General features: G+C 41.7%; 1 non-coding gene across 1 annotated transcript; it reads right to left on the reverse strand.

The window, feature by feature from the left end:
* Window positions 1-4,976: 4,976 nt before the first annotated feature.
* LOC115064325 lies at window positions 4,977-5,108 on the reverse strand. Its single transcript, XR_003844164.1, has one exon. It is a non-coding gene; the product is annotated as a small nucleolar RNA SNORA17 (small nucleolar RNA).
* Between the last annotated feature and the right edge of the window lie 1,919 nt (window positions 5,109-7,027).

Below are 7,027 nucleotides of genomic sequence, written 5' to 3' on the forward strand. Positions count from 1 at the left end.
TACAGAAGATATGCCTTTCAGATACTTGCAGATTCAAGTTCAAAGACACTAATTCCTTACTCTAACTCCCTTTTCCTAACAGTCACTTAAACTGATACCCATGGTACTATTTTAAATGGTCTTCATTTTAAATTCTTCCTCTGTTGGGGCTCCTTTGTCCTGAATTTTCTTTTATACTGCCATTGGTTGTAGCTTGAATATGAAGTGTCCCCGAGAAAGGAACATGTGTTGAAAATTTGGCTCAAAGCCATGGTACTGTTGACAGTGAGACTGTATCACGAGGGTTCTGAATCCATCAATAGGCAAACCCATTGGTGATTTAAAATACAATGGGCTTCCATAACAGGAATCCTGCTTGGTTCTCAACATACACAGCAATTATTTTCTCAGGTGTTTTGTCACATGATGAAAGGTGACACATATTCTAATATGCCCTGTGGCTACCATTTCCTCTTATATAAATACATATTCAATAAATACATTTTAACATATCTTACCCCCTTCCCTCTCAAAATTGCCACTGTGTTTTAGCCTCCTTTATTTTCCCAATTCCAAGAGTATTAAAGATCAAGAAATACTATATTGTAATAGCTTTAATTCTCAATAATGGTAGTCTATACTAGGGCACTTTGAATGGAAGTACACAGAATTTTTCTTTCAATTTTTGGGTTATAATTTAGAGTACTATCTAAATTCCTATCACTCTCTCTTCTTAAGTTATTTTATACCCTAAAATGTTTTGCTCCATACTTTTTTATGATTTGGCTATATATGAGATAGGTCTTTGGAAAAAAAATTTTTTTTGGGTTTTTTTTTTTTTTTTTGAGACAGGGTTTCTCTGTGTAGCCCTGGCTGTCCTGGAACTCACTTTGTAGAACAGGCTGGCCTCGAACTCAGAAATCCACCTGCCTCTGCCTCTGCTTCCCCAGTGCTAGGATTAATGGCATGCGCCTTTAAAATATTTTATACTGACTCTTTTCCTCTAGTTATCTCAGAATATTATAAAATGTTACATTTTATTCAGGTTGAAGTTGTAGCAAATGAGAAGGGTTATATAATAGTTAACACCTAAAGGAACTTAACTATGTAGTATTTAATCTGTACTATTTTATAACATGAACCATCTCCTTTAAGCCCATGGCTAGTATCCTTGTTTTTATAAGAAAAGTAAGGCTCAACAATGTATTAACTTGTCCAAGTCAGTTGGGTAGCCAAAATTCAATTTAAAAAAAATAAATAAAGGAAAATATAAATAAACAATACACAAAAGAAGAATAATGAATATTTATGATAAGTTGTGTGTCTTTCCCATTTTAGGGGACTGCAACCTGGGAGCCCTGGAATAATGTGCTTTGTCTTAAGAATGCCATACTATTCAAGGCTTTAGAAAGTTTCCTTGTGAGTAGTAAGTGAATGAGACCTGAAGGGCTTTTGGCAATAGGCAAGGCTTCAGAGAATAGGGATGTGCTTTTCTGCAAGACCCATTTCCACCCCTGAATGCTCCATGCCCTGGATGTGGACCACACACCCCTAGGAATTGCAAATGCAGTCAGGAGCATTGGCCTGGTTTAGTGCTTTAATATAGTCATGGAGGCCTTAATGAAAGCCCCTGTGACTGAGCTGCTGCCATGTGATCACACAAGCAGGGACTTCATGAACAGCCTTTGACAGTGTTGCAGAGGAAACCCACAGTATTTGTCCTTAACACCATCAGTGTAACCATTGTCCTGGAACAGTGATTAAAATGTGAACTCTAGTGCCTGCTTGCTTGGGGATTGAATCTCAGCTCTGTTACTTCCTAGCTATGTATTTATTTGGGGGTGACTTGCTTAATATTTCTCTTTCCTCTCATCAATTGTCTGTAAATGTAACCATCATTTTAAAACTTAATCAGATTTTTCTGTGGAATTAATATAGGGATGAAATAATAACCTTACCTAGCATGTAGTATGCACTCCATAAACATTGCTGAGTGTCATGGTGATTAGAATTACTAGCCCTCTGCCCAAGGATCCTATTACAAAATTATGAGATGAGGCTGTGTAAGCCAAGCACTATCATTAAAACACAAGAAAACAAGCCCCTTGCTCAGAATGGGACATGGTAGCCTCAGCCACTTTCCTGTCTCTATTCGACCCCAGGCCCCATTACTTCTTACCTTTACTATGGCAAAATTTCTGGACTAGTCTCCCCAAGTCCAATATCCTTCCATCATTAATCAGTGACACTTCTAGCAGATTAGTTTCTGTTTCAAGCCAGGGTTCTATCTTACAAACCCCCCTAAGGTCTACTAGTCCTCATGCTAGATCAAATGCTGTCAATGTCAGGTGAATGTCTTATGGGATCACTTTGTGTTCCTTTCCTAAGGGAGGATTTAGTGCCAGGGATGCTGAAACAAGAGGGACAATATTAAAACATACTAATCACAGTGGCAATTAAGTAACAGTCAACTCCAGGGATATGCACTATGCTATTCACACAGAACTTTCCACTGGGTGATATCTCCATTTTAAGAGAGAGAGGGTGGAAGGGAAAAGGAGAAGGAAAGGGAGAGGGAGAAAGAATGGATGTTCTGTAGATAGGACTCAGTCAAGTGCGACTCACAGAAAGAACAAAATCTCCAATTCTCTTGGCCAGTTCTGTATTATCTTTTCAATGACTGTCCTGAAAAAAAAAAAAAACTTGGCAAAAGTACAACACCCCTTCATGTTAAAAGTCTTAGATCAGGAATTAAAGACTCATACCTAATATAATAAAAGCATCTTAAGGCAGCCTAAATGTGCTTTCCTCTGGCTTCATATATCAGAAATCAAAATCAAGACTACCAACTTATTTTGGCACGGCGGAGTATGTCAGCAGGTATCCAAACAGAAGTCTTCATGTGGTCTGCATAGTGAGACTAAAGGATCAAGAATTCAAGGCCAACCGGAAGCATATAGTAAGACTATGTCTAAGAATAAAATAAAATATAAACAAAATCTCAATAGACTAAAGGTGCCTCTGAGGCTACTTATTTTGAGGAGTAGAGTAGAGATAGAACCTGGACGAGCAATTTACTGCTAAGCTCTTTCGGGTTGTGGGCAGAATCCATCTTCACATAACTGAAGAACTCGGTCACCTGGATGTCTTGATGGGTGGTTCCCTTTCTCCATCATCAGAGCCATCAACAATGGCTTAGAACAACCCTGCGCTTCCAGGCTGCTGACTTTTCTTGCTGCCCCTTTTCTTCTCTGGTCTACTGAATCTCTCTAACTGATTTTCTACTTCCATTTTTAAGGATGCTGGTATGTTTTCAGGGCACATCTGAAAGCCCTAACAGAAATATATCTCACTATGGAAGCTGTAGTGTGTCACCGTGTGTCCCACAGTATACCCTTCGGTCTAAACTTCTTAGCTAGCAAATGTTCACTGCAGTGACTCATTGGTCTTGTAGGAGGTACCAGTGGTGTGCCAATTCAAAGCCCCAGTTCTGGGCCTGAGATGTATCTGTGCTGTTCAGTTCACCAGCTTTCCTGCTTTCATGCCTTCAGGGCCAGCTCACCAGCTCACCCACTAACAGAGCCAGCTCTCCCACACATTGCAGCCAGTGAAGAACATGACCAATTCTCCCACACTCATGACCCCAGGGTTAATATTCCTTCCTGCCATAGATGACAAGGGAAGAGAGGAAAGTTTCTGTCTCATCTGCACCATCACCCAGCAGACAAGAGGCAGGCCTAGCTCTCCCACACTCACACCCACACCCGTCATGTTCAGGGTCAGCTGTATTGTGCTGCCAGGTGAGCTGCAGGGCTTGCTCTAAGAAGGAAGGACCAATTCTGCTCTGATGACCTTGGGACCAGTATCCTGCCTACTGTTGGTAGAAAGGTGAGAAAGGTGGTCATCTCTCCCTTGACCTTGTCACCCCAAAGCAAACAAGTGGAAATGTCAAGTCTCCCATACTCATGCCCCTGAAACAGTAGAGGGTCAGCTCTACTGTGCTTCCCTGATAAGGTGCAGGGCCCACTGCAGCTGGGGAATATCAGAACTAGTTCACCTATGCTCATGACCCCAGAGCCAGGTATCCCACCTGCCGAAGGTGGGGAGGGCTGAAGGGGGAAGAAAGCATCTCTTTCTCATTCATGTCACTACACAGGAGACAAGTGGTTGGGCCATGTCTCCCACATGCTCATATCCTCAAGGGCTGGCTCACTCACAACTCCTGCAATGTGGACTCACTCTCCTGAGTCCTGAAGCTGGCTAGGGGTGGGATCAACTCTCCTGCTCTTACGCTCCTAGGGTCAGGTCTCTCATGATGCCCAGGTGGAGCCAGTTCTGCACAGCCTTCAAATATCAACAGGTCCCAGACCAGGGACCACACCCTGGCCTTTGGTGGTAACATACCTGTGTTGCTGCAGGACCACAGACTTAGATGTGCCACCACCCCCACCCCCAATGGCAGCACCAGCCAGGATTCCATTATAGTCTGAGGAAGCATCACAGTTACTCACAACAGACTGTTTCTCACTACCCTCAAGTCTCCAGTTCTGCCTCTCCTCATTATGCCCACATCCTTCTGGTTCTCTTTCTATCTTCCATTTCCTCACCACTTACCTCCTTAATACTACCAGAGGTTTCTGAGTGTCTGTGGTCATCTCAGGAGTGGTCTTACCAACACCCACTCCCACCCCTACCCCTACCCCTACCCCCAGGTCATCATGGCACCAGAATGATGGTTATCTCAGTCTAACTCCATGTCCAGGGTGTATGGAACTGGCCTGATAGTCATCTGGGACTCACTTTTTGTGAGGGTCATTTGTATGTTTTGGACTCACTCTCACCCAAGCCCCTCAATTCCAGGCAGGGTTCTTCTAGTCTCTAGCTTGCTCCCAGTTCTGTAAGTGGTCAGGGATGGAGCTGTTAGAGCTGAAGCAGTTGGTGCCTGCCAGGCCAGGCTGGAAGTCATCCCAGGCACACTTTTTTTTTTTTTTTCAGGGAATTTTAGGCTACTAATCCTTCAGATGTTCAAAGGTCAGAACACTAAGCACAGACACAGTCCCCCTTCTGTCTGCCACCTACAGAAGTGTATGTGACATGGCAACCACACCTGCAACACATCTAAGGGCAGAAAATGCTCAGTTGTGTCTGTTTGTTTGTTTGTTTGTTTGTTTGTTTGTTGAGACAGGATTTCTGTCTGTAACAGCCCTGGCTGTCCTGGAGTGGTTAAATTGTTGTATGGAATGCATTGGAAGGAATTCCTTATGTGTAGCAAACTAAGAGAATGAGAGAAATAACTTTGAAATTTTTAATAGCATGCATTGGATGTAACTGGCTTTATTTGATAAAGTATTAAAGTAGAGATGTGCTGAAGAAAGACCTTGTTGGTTTGCAAACTGGAATAAAAAGGAACAAGAAAGTCCACAAATTACAGGGCTTATTACTGTTAACATAAATGGCTACTCTTATATCTCCACAACAAAAATCCATAATTGAGAATGTAGTTAAACAGAGCTGATTAAAATTTAGCCACGCAGCTAATATTAAACTAAGAAGATGCCAAGTACCTCTAGTGCTAAATGCTCTGAACAGACTGAAGATGCTTCCTAATATTTCCATAAGAAAACACTACAAGCTTGGTTAATGAAACTTAGTCTCATGGTTGGAAGCATTAAATTGGTCTCTCTGGTCTGAATGGCATGCTTTAGGGGGTACATGAGAATGTGACATCTTTAAAGGACAATGCACTTCCTCACCTTGTCAAGTTTCTCGGCACATGTATAGTCTTGGCTGATAAGTTTCTACTATGTATTTTGACTCATGGTCCCTTTCGTAAAGCCAAGCACAGCTGCCTAATTTTTCTTCCATTGCTTCACTGTGACACTGAGTCTCCTTCTATTTCCTGTTTCTGTTTTGAAGGGCCCTTGTGATTATGTTAGGTCCCACTTGCATCATTCAGGATAAGCTATTGGAAGATCAGTTGACTGGCAGGCATAATTTCATCTGCAAAGCTATAATTCCTCTTGAGCACAGAATGTAACATATTCCTAGCTCTCCAGATTAGGATGTGAGCTTATCAAGAAACATTATTTTTGCCTGCTACATGTGCAGTGATTGCTAAAATAAAGGCCTCTAACTAAACAAAAACATTGAGGTAGAAACACAAAGAGATACCTGATAGGCCTAGAATATCAACAGTGAAATCCTGAGAGGAAATGAAAGGAGAAAACTACCACAGAGATACAGAAGTGAGGAAGCAACAAAGACACTTCACAAATAAGAGCAGTATATCAAAAAGAAAGCTGGAAAAAAATATTGTGCATGAAGCTGACCAAAATCAAAGACAGGAATCTAGTGATGTTTTTGAGTGAAATGCATGATCAAATAGAATACGCATGAATTAAGAGATGGTGACAGGTCACAACTGAAAACAATACCATGTGTCAACTATCATTGGAAAGTCTACAGACCCTGCCTAACCCCACGAAAGATGCATTCCTTGACATTCACTTCAAATGGAGCCAGGGAGAACAGTACAACACTCCCCATTCCCAAAATCATGGGTGCCATGAATTCAGGAGCCTTCCTTATAAAAGATTCATCTCAGAATAGAAGTCTATAATGTCATTTCCTGTATGACTTTGAAGTTGGTACAAACCAGCACAATGACTGCAGAATTCCTTCAATCCATAGACATTAAAACAAAAAGTCTTCATGAGATTTTTCCAAGCTCGATTTCCCACTGGCAAAAGTGAATAAGAATGGAGTTGATCTGTTTTCTGTGGGCCATCAAAAGCTGTTTCTGTAGCTACTACAAAAGTTTTTGTATAAGTCCTGGTATAGGATAGACAAATTTAGCACTGTGTGCGTTATAGTGCTTAGGTCTCTTTTGTGACAGTGAAGACAGGGGAGTGTTGTACCTGAGTGAAACAGAGAAGAACAAATGACTGCTAACCACAGGGACAGTCATTAGTGCTACTCATTAATAACTCCTACCCATGGAGAAGACACTGCCTCTTAATATGTTTTCATTTGGGTGGGGCAAAGAAGA

This window comes from Mus pahari, chromosome 6, assembly GCF_900095145.1.
Source record: "Mus pahari chromosome 6, PAHARI_EIJ_v1.1, whole genome shotgun sequence".
Classification (NCBI taxonomy): domain Eukaryota; kingdom Metazoa; phylum Chordata; class Mammalia; order Rodentia; family Muridae; genus Mus; species Mus pahari.